This window comes from Macrosteles quadrilineatus, unplaced genomic scaffold (assembly GCF_028750875.1).
Source record: "Macrosteles quadrilineatus isolate MER2022 unplaced genomic scaffold, UCM_ALF_1.0 Scaffold_8__2_contigs__length_117827958, whole genome shotgun sequence".
Classification (NCBI taxonomy): Eukaryota; Metazoa; Arthropoda; class Insecta; order Hemiptera; family Cicadellidae; genus Macrosteles; species Macrosteles quadrilineatus.
The window spans coordinates 86,116,246-86,129,042 of NW_026542601.1; the positions used below are offsets into that span (position 1 = coordinate 86,116,246).

The following is a 12,797-nucleotide window of genomic DNA, read 5'->3' on the forward strand; positions in this document are numbered from 1 at the left end:
TAAAAAAAATGAAGAGGACAACAAACTAAACAACTCTACAATGTTTGGGCCAAGTTGTTGAAATACTAAAATTTTAAGCTTTCAATAATTGTGTTGTGAGTGTAAAATTAATTTATGAAACTTTACATTTTTTTCCTTATATTGGGCATTTTACGACTTGTATGCAGTATAGGTAAAAAATTATTCTAACAACTGAATTATTAGAGGTGTTCCAAATGCTATAACAATAGGCTATAAACGGTATCAGCAATCTGACACATAATTTTCTCCCGCATTAGCTTGTCGAAACCCTTGGGTAAGCGTGGGAGTAAATTTATGATAATTGAAAGGGTAAAGTCAGAAATACTGTAAGAACTTTTGAACCATAATTTTTTACTGTACTGTACCATTCTGTTTGGAGTTAAAAGGACCTAGGTACTACATTTTAATCAAAATGCAATTTTTGTAGAAATTAATTTTTTGTTATATTTGCTGGTTTTCACTTTTTCCCCCTACGCCCAAATTATATCTCAATTTTGTATTGTTTTATTGTACAGTAGTATTGTTATGGCCAAATGTTCGAGTTTTAGTGAAAATGTTCGTTTTGAGTTCATCTGAACCCATAAAAGTGGTTTTTGAACTGTGTGTTTTCTAAATTTAATATATTTTACTAATTATACTCTATAGCTAGGCTGAAGTAATGTGTAAAACAGTTTCGGGCTAGAGCGTCCTAATATGTGAAGGTGAGATCATAAAAAAACTCCTTTTAAATCTAAACAAAAATGTGCGAACCCAAAAAAATCTTGGTGTACAAATGTCGATTCACAATCATAAGTTAGACCTAATGCAATTTTTTTAATTTTCCCCATAAAATTTCACAGTCACTCCTACCACTTGCCTCTATGATAAGAGGTTGAGTCAAGATTGCTGATACCGGTTTTTTTAATTTGAAATCTTACAGCTGTGGCCATTAGTACCCAAAATTTCCATTTACTTGATTGGATTTACACAAAAATCTTCTAAAATATTAAAACGAAACAGGGTTTTTTTATTTCACGATTCTGAATCAACCACTCGACGGATTTTCATGATTTTTGTGTTGAAAGAAAGATAATGTTGAGAACTAGGGAATGTCGAAGCCATAATTTTAGTTTAGGGTGCCAGTTATTTATAAATTAAGTTTTATTTTTTGAAAAGTCTAGCAGCCGACGCTAAGATTCTAAACTAGCTTTTGGTGTAATATAGTTTGTTTAACATAACAGCTGTAAAAATTTAGCGTTTGTAACACAAATTCAGCATTTGGATAAAATTAAAAGATATACTAAGGGTTGACTTATTTATACTATGTGTAAGGCTAATCATTGATACGTTCAATCCTTCAATAAGAGGATGAGAGATTATTTGAATATACATAGGTAAAATACTAGGATGTTCGAAGGATTTTTTAAATAAATCTTTGTAATCTTCGGTTTGTTTTAGTGCAATATAATTTTCTTTTTAACTAACAGCTGGTTAAATATAAAAATGCTCTGTAGAACTATGAGGTTATTTTATTTACTCTGATTTGTCATTGATTTTTAGGAAATAAGTAATATTAGTAGACCACCGAGAAAAGTAACACCATCGATGTATAAAAGTCGAGGCTCTGTACACGAGTCTTAAAAAAGGATATGCAAATTATTATACTGCTCCACTTTATTAGGAAAGGGTAGGAAAATCCATTTTTACACGTTTTAATTCATCTTGGTTTGTTTACAATCAATGTTTTTGAATTATTAAACTTTGTTTGGATTAGGCCCGGAAATATTTATGGCATAAAGAAGGAGATCAAGAATCCCCAGGAATACAATTTTAAATTACCACCACAACCCAAACGGGTTTTATCCAAAGATATACAGATATGAATGACATAGATTGAGCACAACGTCATCATTGGCCTAGGATACTGCAATTAGACTAACCATCCTTTTATGAAAGCTAAAAAGTTGTTTGGCGTGTGTTTAGTTGTGGTTACGTTTGGAGGCGCTGAATATTTTATATTTTAAATAAATGAATATGGGGAATTACGGTGTACATTGATTCAATAAGGGTGGTTTAATTATTAAGGATATTAGAACTGATAACGGAATGGATAATAAACATAGACAATTAATTACGTCACTAGCTTTACTAGCGTGTTTTACGTTTTAAATTCCTTCAACATGTGACCAGTTCTTTTGTTCAAATGAATATTATTTTATTTTTGACTCATCTGTTTAAAAAAAACAAACTATATGTTGTTGTTTTTACTTTTCTTTGTTTACACTTATTTATTTAGCAATTGATGCAGTGAAATTGATATGAAGGATATGTGTGGACGATTAGTTTAATGATGTCAGGACACCAACGTTATAATTATGTGTACTGCGGATTTTATTGGATGTTTTCGTTTTATTGGGTGTTTCTATTCAGACCTACTGGAAATTGTGTATAGTATGAGTAATTGTATTGTGTAGATATTGATTATGGAAGAGGCAGGTATGCGATGGAATTGGAAGGTGATATCGTTGACTAGGCCTATACACTTTTTCAATTGATAATTACTCTTTCTACTGTAGGCTGCTATAAAATTTGTCTTTATACGTGTAAGCTAGCTGTTCTGATTCTTATACACAGTTTTAACTGACTACAGGACGGGCTAACACCTCGTATCTCCTTAAAAATATTACATTTATTTCCTACTTAAATAGCATTAGTTTAACGAGTACTTATAGATTTGCTGCATAAGGTAGTGTTTAAAAAGTGTTTTTGTGAAATTTTTATATTGTTTATGCTCATACTAAATTAAGTTATTTTCTACTATAAAGGATTAGCGGTTTCAGGACCCCATGGCTTAAAACATACTTTATTATTCTATGCCAGCACTATTAGGTTTGTTTTTTAATAAAATCCCAGAGAAGTATAAAAACATTTATTATCTTAGATAATATTAAGCACTAACATTTCAGTACAATATCAACATACAATATTTGTACTGTTTAAACAATAATATTTACACTTTACCCTTGTTTGAGACTTAAAATTTACATTTTATTCCAAATAGAATATGTCTTATCCCTTGTCAGGAGACTTTTTTGGCAAACACAAATCTACTTATGAAATTTCTTATTAATATTTACAAACGACAAATAAACATTTCAATATCTTTCGTTGTTCTGAGAGTTTCAGTTTTGCTTTAGTTTTTTGTTCAGTCCATCTTACAATTCTTTGACAACCAAAGCTGGGCACTTCATAGTGGAATCAATATATCGTCAGAACAGTTTAAAGCTGGTTCCTTCTTCCTGCTTGGTGGAAATGTCTCAGAAGAAATGCTTCTCACTTTAAGGCCCAGAAATTCTGGAGTGATACCTAAAATTTTGAAAAAATCAAACATTCATATCATAAAAATGTCTCAGAAGAAATGCTTCTCACTTTAAGGCCCAGAAATTCTGGAGTGATACCTAAAATTTTGAAAAAATCAAACATTCATATCATAAAAATGTCTCAGAAGAAATGCTTCTCACTTTAAGGCCCAGAAATTCTGGAGTGATACCTAAAATTTTGAAAAAATCAAACATTCATATCATAAAAATGTCTCAGAAGAAATGCTTCTCACTTTAAGGCCCAGAAATTCTGGAGTGATACCTAAAATTTTGAAAAAATCAAACATTCATATCATAAAAAATTTCATAACATCTATCTATGTTCTTCAACTAATAATCGTTAGCGACTGCGTCCTCCGTCTGCTCCAGGAGCAGTGGTCAGCGATAGACGATTCTGTCAAAATATACTAACCTGAAACAATGCAAAGCAGTGAGCAGCGATTGATGTCCTCAGAGGCCAAAAACATCATCTGTTGAATTTCATATGTAGCTTTAAATATATGTCCGTTAGCAGACACTTGTTGCCCGTGTGCTGAACTATATTTTTTGTCATATTGCATCATGAACTAACAAACTTAGCTATGAAACAAAAATACTTTTCTAAAAATAACCTCTTAAAACAACTTCTAGCTGGTTTTCAATTCTGCTTATGTAAATAAGCACCTGTTTAGTAAGTGATTCAATAATTTTGTCTAATAATATTGTGTTACTGTACATTATACTTGCCGAACTATTGACAAGAATGCAACAATAAGCTATAACCTTACCTTATAAATCAATTGATAAATAATTTTGATCCGTTTGAATGCTACAATTGAAAATTAAAACTGTTTACAACAGCTAATTTTTACTCCCAAGGGACTAAAAAGGCATTTTACTCTCTAGAGAGTAAAAATGTTAGGTACTTTAGTCTCGCAAATCATGTATGAAAAACACTGTTTTTGCTGCAGTATGAGGAAAAAGCAAATAATTAACACATTGAATATTGAAGTGTTGACGTGCGTGTACCAATTTGTAATTTCCGTGTTATTTTAATTGGAGGATAAGTATACTGTTGTAGTTTATTTGTAGATATATATTTTGATATAATTTTTCTCATTTATTTCATACAAAGCTCTTAATGTTTCACTCTAGCCTCTTCCCCTGTAGCAGCAAACCTAACTACTAAATAACCCAATTTTTTCAAATAGGGAATAGATCTGACAAGTTTAATGGAAATATTTTAGTGAAAAGCCAATCAGGCAAGTAGAGTTGCTTTAGTCTTCAGGTTTGCTACAGAAGGGTTTTTTTCATTTTATGTGTTGATGCCTGGCAATAAAATTAAAATATTAATGTCGCCATGAAATTATCTGAAGGTTATATACTTACTTGTGATCATGAAATGGTAGATGATGACCAAAAGGTAGGGAACCACTGAAGTGACGAAGTATAAGACAAAACCACATAGTTAATGTAAGAGAGGATAAGGCACAGTATTACAATGGTTGTATCTAGGAAAATGTTAAGGAATGACAAGTTTTCCAAATTTCAAAAGACAGTAAAACCTCTCATATCCTGGGCAGCGGTGTATCAGAGCATGGCATTACCACTCTTTTCCAAAGAACCTTCTAATTGATAGGCGACTCATATTTTTCCTATGACGACGGTGAGTGTTAATTAAGAGCAGTGGCCTACTGAGGGGGGGGGGCGATCCAAGATTTCGCCGCAATTGCAGGAGATGTTAACAATTTTGTATTAAAGGCAGGAGACGTGGAATATGTTCACTATTCCACCGTCGATCTCGGAAGATAACCACTGGCGACCGCGGGAGACAAATATGATGACCCCGCAAACACAGAAGACGCTCACGATTTTGTCATTAGAACAATATCGTAAAATTTTGCTGCGATTGCAGTAGTCGTTTGGATCAATTCTATACAAAGATATAATAGCCCTATTCTAAATTGAGTGACGATAAAAAACCTTAGGCCTATTTGTGTTAATTCTATCACTCTAAGAAGTGTGTTCCGAATCTCCAACTCATAAAAACGTAAAATCTTAAAGGAAAATTTAATTTATCTTCATTTTTTCTAAAATAACAAAAATAAATGTAAATAAATTGAATATAGTTGAAGTATCCGACATGCACCTAAAAAGCTCATCATTTAATCAGTGATACAAAATACATTTTTTAATAAATAGGTATGTGAAATGATAAGTACAATAGTGGGCCTACCCTAAATATAAAATGATTTTAAACAGGGTACACTACTATGGTATTTATTATGTCACGTAAAGATATATGTATGTAAATGTATGTGTATGTAAAAAGGGCCTCTTCATCTAAGCCACCCCAGGCCCCCAACTATGACCGTAGGCCTACAAAACTGATTTAAAGTGTTTCAAATTGACAAACAGAAATCCACGTCTGGCACTACAAAACAATGCACCTCCAGGGGTTTTCACACACATGTGTGACGGCCACAAAAATTTCCCATGGACCAATTACAAATGAGGTCTTTGCTACACCTTCAAATAAAACCCTGTCAAAACCATCACGAACAATTTTATTTTAAAATCTAAATATAAAAAGAGGGTCTGTAACAATGAACTTTAACCTTCAAGTTCTGCATTAGCGCCGTAGTCTCACCGGAGCCATGTTCTAGAAGTGTCACGGCACGTGCAAATTAGTCGCTGAACCAAATAACTGCGTAACTTTAAGCGTAAATTAAGTTTGTCTAACGCACGTAATCACCAGAAAGTAGTTCCACCTTACAGTGAGCCAAATGACGTCATGCGACATAGCCACAACGCTCATTGCCCAACGCCTCCCCATTGCTAGAGGTGGGTTGAGGATGGAGAGCTCAGCTGAAGTCAGTCCAAATTCTAAATTCGTTTCTGTCGGTCGTCTAAATTCCACATGAAATCTACCAATAAAATATTTAACTCAACGTTCTAAACTATTGTCGCGGATTTTAAGATTGTATATTTTTTATCTATAATTGGCATGTGGTTCCAATGGGAAATTGGATCAGGCCTAAACTAATAGTAAGTTAAAAGATTAGTTGTACCAGTAATGAATTATTTGTTTAGAGTTTGTTTTTTAGTTTCATTTGGCTACCTGCCACACATCCAGATAGGCGACCCTACATAAAGGTGAACAAGGTGGTGCCTGGGGCCCAGCACAGACGTATTTCAGGTATTAAGCGAGGTTATTTCTATTGATCTTTGCCTTTGACCCCGCAATCTCTAGGGCTGCCACTGCACACATGTAGGCCTTAAGTAATTTGTGTTGAAGAACTCTTTCCAACATTTAAGATCTTCCCTAGAAGATTTAAAGAATATTATCACTGTTAAACTGCCTTTAAAACATTGACTAACTTAAAACGTTTAGGTTTATAATCAATGATAAAAAAAGGATAATTTTTGTAGTAATGTTAGCTCTTGGAAGTTAGGCTTTGGACTGTTTAGAGGCCACTATACAATCCAATCAAAACATGTACGGTAACTTACCTTAACTTACCGGCACCTTGAAAAAGAGAAAAACACGTTTAAAAATAATACCCATTTAACTTATGGTAGTTATTTATGCTTTGGAATTTGATTGACTAAGGACCATTTGGACCAGACTTGGCCTTTATAAAATAATCTCTGGGATAATGATAACTTAGATTAGGCCTATCTTATACCATGCTAGCCTTAAGGAAATCTTGGTTAAAGCCACCTTAGTAGAAATCTTAGTTTAAAAGGTCTAAACTAAGTGATAAAAGGATACTAACAACAGCTCTTTCCCACCGTTCAACCATATACAATTCTGTAACCATCAAGTACCTAAAATACCAATAGTTTAAAAATTGCCAAATTTTTTTAAGAGTGTTAAACATTTTGGTTAGGCCTAACCCTATACAGGTTGAAAAGAATCGCTATTAATTATATTTTAAAATTAAATTTACCGGTGTGTTATTGAACACTAAGGTATAGAACAAAACTGTAAACAAAAAAGGAAGATAGTTACGAAAGAGTTTGGTTAACAAACACTAAACACATGCTCTAATCCTCTAATTGGTCTTTTATGACATCTGAACTCCTCCAACAAACAAAACACTACTACTAAACTGATCTGACGTTTATCAGCAGCCGGCAAGAGGGTGGTGAAAAAGAATGGGTCCCAGTCGAATTGTGTAACATGAAGCTTTTCAACATACGAACACAACTGTGAAAGTAGTTTCTATAATCAAAGCACAAAGCTTAATAATGTATTCTACTAATCAGCCAGCATCGAAAATCTGATAACATTTATTGTATTCGGCCACTTCGGCACGGAGCTCGTTGCAAGTTAAGGCTCGTTTCACATCTACCCGGCTTCTACCCGGCATGCCGTTAACCCGACTTCTAGCCGGCACCGGCACGAGTGCACCTTTCACATTACGCCGACACCGGCACTCCGGCAGTTGTACTCCAGCTTGTGAAACTTGTGTGTCGTAGGGATGGAAATAGAACGAAATAAGAATCGTTTTTTGGAAATAGAGCAATTGTAATGTTACTTTGAAATAACCTTTATTGCAACTGTATTTATATTTGGATTTTTTTTTTTAAATTAATTCTGTTTGAATTTGAGTGAAATGCAAATCAATGTTATGTAATAAAATAAAAAAATGAAAATGAAAATTGAGTAAAAATTCAGTTGAATTCAAATAATTCTGCTCTTGAACTAAATTGATAAGTAGTTCATGGTCTATTTCCGACATGACCAAAACTTTAAGAACAAATACCCAAAATTAATACAAATTAACAACAAACAACTGAACTAAAAGTACTTTTGGTGCACCCGACAGACGGCAGGTGCCGGTTGTATGTGAACAGTCACATTTGGCCGCTATACCCACTACTCCAGCCGGCCCGTTTAACCGACACCGGCAGCCGGCCTTCGCCGAGGGGGCACCCGGCATCCCTCGACTAGTACCCGGCAGCCGGGCAAGTGATTAACCGGTCACGACACATGCCGTGCATGTGTGAACGGTGCCATATACTTCTTTACCCCATTGCCGGTTAAACGACACCCGGCACCCGGCAGCCGGGTAGATGTGAAACAGGCCTAAAGGTTTGAAATGAGACGTAGGAATTGGCTAACTCAGGAACTCGCTAACTCGGTCGTGTGTCGGAACTGGCTAACCGTCCCAGTCAGGAATTGGCTTACTCCGGAACCCGCTAACTCGATTTTGTCTCGCGGCGGAATTCGCTAACTCTGGAAGGGTGCGATACCAGGGGTCGCTGAAGTCGCTAACCCGGCCGCGCCCACTGCTCGGATCGTTGCCAACCTTGTACGACAAAATAATCGTACACTGCCGTATTTCAAAATGTCAGTGTCTATAAAGATACAGTAAATGTAATTGTTTTTTGTTATCAATTCCACTTTTAACAGATAACTAGCCCAAAGTAATTAAAATACAATTAAAAGATCATGAAAAAGTGTTTTTTTTTATTAAACTGTACAATGGCCAGTTAAATGTTTATGATTTCGATCTTAAATAAATATGCCATCAGTATAAAATAAAATAATAGAATATGAAAAATATTCAAAATTTTGTTTAATTGGTACTAAATAATTAAACCTCTACGAAATTAAGCTAAAATACACGCAAGTTCGTAAACACGGAAAACAGATTTAATTGTAATGTCGTAATAAACCAAAACCATTAATTAATACAGTCATCAACCATCGTAACTTTCATAACTAATTCATAGATTTTAAATTAAATGTTAGTCGTTGAACCGTCCAACTTGTGTACAAATATGATGACATAGACTAAGTTTTTATCTAGGCCTAATAGTTTGAACCAAAGCATTGTGTAGGTCTACTAGTAAATAGTTGCCTAATTCTAAAATGTAAAGGATTTTTTAGCAATAATGTTACATGTTCTAAAACCGTTTTTAGATTGTACACCTAAGCACCACTAGTAAAAAATAGGAGAAGATATAATATTCATATATTAAAACGTGACAGGGTTATTTTAATTCACGATTCTTAATAAACGAATTGACGGATTTTCCTGATTTTAGTGTTGGGTTTCCTTTATATTGCTTTCACAATCGATATAAACTATACCAAGCCATTGCTCGGTTCACCGTTCCCCAGTACTAAGCTACACAATAGACAATAGCTTTCTTTTTGGATAAGATCAAGTAATTTTAGCTATGGCCACCATTCATAAGAATTGTAACAAACAAGAACGCCAGGGTACATTTAGAACCAGCCAGGAGAAAAACTCCAGACTTTTAAAAAGTAGGCCTACTGAAAGAAGTAAAATTAATATTAATTCAACAAAATTAAGAGGATGACCCGGGTTTTACACTAATAGCCTACGATAAAAGAAATTTACAAGTTGTATTTATGCATAGACTAACTTTTAATGCAATCCATGAATACATTAGGCCTACCACTTTATAATGTATTGATAAATATTTATTTAAATTCAATAGCTCTATTTAAAAATACATTACCACTACAATGTAATTATGTAATGACGTTTAACGATTAAATTTTATTATGATTTATGATTTAAGGTTACAAGCCCAGTATATAAAATACGAACTCAATAATTTTATTTGCAGAAGTTCACAAAATGGTATTTATTCGAATAAAAGAAACAAATGGCGGACTACGAAAATATGAGAATGAGAATTTTATTTGGTCTTTTAAACATCAGACAAGTCATATAATAATCATCTGGCAATAATCAGTTAGGCTAACAGTCCCAGTTAGTAAACTGGGTTGACTTAGCTTAAATCACACCATGCACAAAAACAGGCAAATATAATAAATAAATAAATAGTTAAATAATGGATAGATATTTCATAACATGTAATAGATCCAAATTAAATGTGCATTTTTATCTTTTTGCATACCAATAAGCTACTATTTAAGTAAGAAACGTACACATAAAACATACTCCCTTATATTAATATACATTTCTCAATAGAGATCGATGTCTCATCCTTATGGATCATCTATGAAGACAGTTGTATTGTTAGTTCTGTCCGGTGCACTGTCTTTAGAGGTCGTGTTTTGTTTACAATTGTATCTTGTTTTCAGTAATTTAAAACCTCGTCCAACCAAATAAAACGTTCTAATCACAACTAATAACACGTCCCTTGGTTATATAACCAAACAGTAAAGAGCAAATCATGAAGTTAACTATAAAATAATAGAAACACAATTTTGTCGACACTAGCGATCAGTGTCACCGGACTTGAACTAGACACGAAAAACGAGCTTCAAAGTTTACAATGGGTTGTAAAGTTTACTTGTGTTGGTTAGTCTATGGTAAGACTATAATACATTTTCCACCCTAATAATCATAAGAATAATGTTAAACATACTTCTAAATATATTTATTTTATCGACTACGTTGCTCTTACTCCTAATTAATCGTAGGATACGACATTATATGGTACCGATACGATATAGGTACTACACTTTCGGCAACACTGGCCAAAAATATTCGTGCTTGGCTCCCATTGGACGGCCCGCGAGGCTTCTGATTGGGAGTTAGCGAGTTCCGCCGAGGGACCGAGTTAGCGACTTCCGTACGAGGACTGAATTCGCTAACCCGGCTCTAGAGCGGGTTCCGGAGTTAGCCAAAACTATAGTTAATTATTTCTTTTAAGTTTTACAGTTTCCCACGGATTGGAATACGCAACCAAAATTAATTGGAATGGGTAGAATCATTGACTGGCAGAATGTAGCCATAGTGCGGAATGTTTGACCCCCAACTTGCCTTGTTACTATTAAGAAAAGCTTCATATCTCTTAGAATAATAAAAAATGGACTCAATGATAAAGTAAGTTATGAACCCCGGGTCCCTATCCAGTTAACAAACATTGTGTTCTTTTGGGATGCTGCATGAAGCTAAAAAGAAGTAATTCTTTAACCATACTGCATACTGTCTTGTATCATAGACAGCATAGAAATAACCAGTATACTATACGATAGGTACCACTATTAACAACTAACAAGTAGGGCCTAGACTTCTCATCCATTTTCTAAAATCTGAAGCTAGTTTTTTTATGTCTGGTTCATGTAATGGTGACAAACTGACAAATGAGCGCTTTTTAGTGAATTCCCTGAAGGGAAGTAGCAATTAGCTTTTTAATGGGGATTTTCCCATAAAACCCCATAAAATAACGGAAAAATCGGATTTTCCCAAAAATAACCCGAACGATTTTGATAAAAATTTTGTATGTTATACCCTAGTCCTTTATATTCGGAACAAAATGGGACAAATCCCATTTCTGTAAAAATTACGGTTCAAAAGTTATTGAAAATTATGTTATTTTCCCATAAAAGCCCCATATAACGGAAAAAATTGATTTTCTAAAAAATCAACAGAGTCCATGACTATAATTTAATAGAGGCTGTGAACTATCCTATTAATAAACATAGTTTGAAAAGGATACTTGCAATATATCTTTCCCATTTCTCGACAATGTAAAGTTCAGTAACCATGAGGTATCGAAAATACCAGTAACCTAAAAACCCACAGATCATTCTGAAAATTTTAAACATTCAAAAACACCAGACATCAACACTTGAGAATTGAGTACAGCAAAGGTGCTGCCAATGGTACTGCATTGAGCATTGCAGGAGCAGTATCTTATCTCTACTTAGATAAAAACTAACAGTGTGCACACAAACACACAGCGAATAATGTTTCAATCAAACCACACAATCTTTGTGTTTTTGCTTTGTTGCCCAACATTTAACTTGTCATAAACAAACAAACAAAAATGCCTGAGGGTATCTCTTAAGGACCATGGCAGTTTCAATATGCTTAGTTTAATTTTAAATGTATGAACTTTAGGCCTACACTAGCAATTATTAAAGAAAACCTAGCATATACTTTAATCCAATAATATAATACTTTTACTTTACTTTACGGTTCAAACATTCAAGAAAACCATGCCAAAATTTATGTAATATACACATAAATATTACATATAAAATTTTAATGTGGATTAGCAACAGCGGTGTAACTTATTGATTTCGTTCCATAAATGAATACTGCTGATTGACAATTCATAATCCAGAAATCGAGGGCATTAAGTGTGTTGCTAGCCTTTAGTGGTTGGTGTCTCGGACTGGGTTCAAATCCCAATACATCCACAAAACTTCTAAGGGTTTGGACCACTTTCCCTAAAAAGCGTTGATTTAAGTTCAAATGCCACTGGCGCAGGAAAAAAAGGGCGGTCCTGGACCTATATTCCGTGGGGGGGGGAGGTCACCAGAGGGTATAGCCCAGTGAAACAGATGGGTATTCTCCTGAAAAACTTAAAAATTATGTGCTGAGTGATTTTCCAGCTATTTTTTAAACATACAACAATAGATTAACCCACTTGGCTTGATGTAGGCTACACGCTTTCCAGTTTATTATTTAAGGT

General features: G+C 34.1%; 1 long non-coding RNA gene across 2 annotated transcripts; it reads right to left on the bottom strand.

Annotated features, from left to right (window-relative positions):
* Nucleotides 1–3,375: 3,375 nt before the first annotated feature.
* Nucleotides 3,376–11,944, bottom strand: LOC129001690 (uncharacterized). Of its 2 annotated transcripts, none has more exons than XR_008491481.1 (3): nucleotides 11,817–11,944; nucleotides 4,749–4,870; nucleotides 3,376–3,642 (listed from the first exon to the last, which is right to left on the bottom strand). It is a non-coding gene; the product is annotated as an uncharacterized LOC129001690 (long non-coding RNA). The 2 variants fall into 2 exon arrangements; XR_008491480.1 differs by lacking the exon at nucleotides 11,817–11,944 and adding an exon at nucleotides 7,135–7,403.
* Between the last annotated feature and the right edge of the window lie 853 nt (nucleotides 11,945–12,797).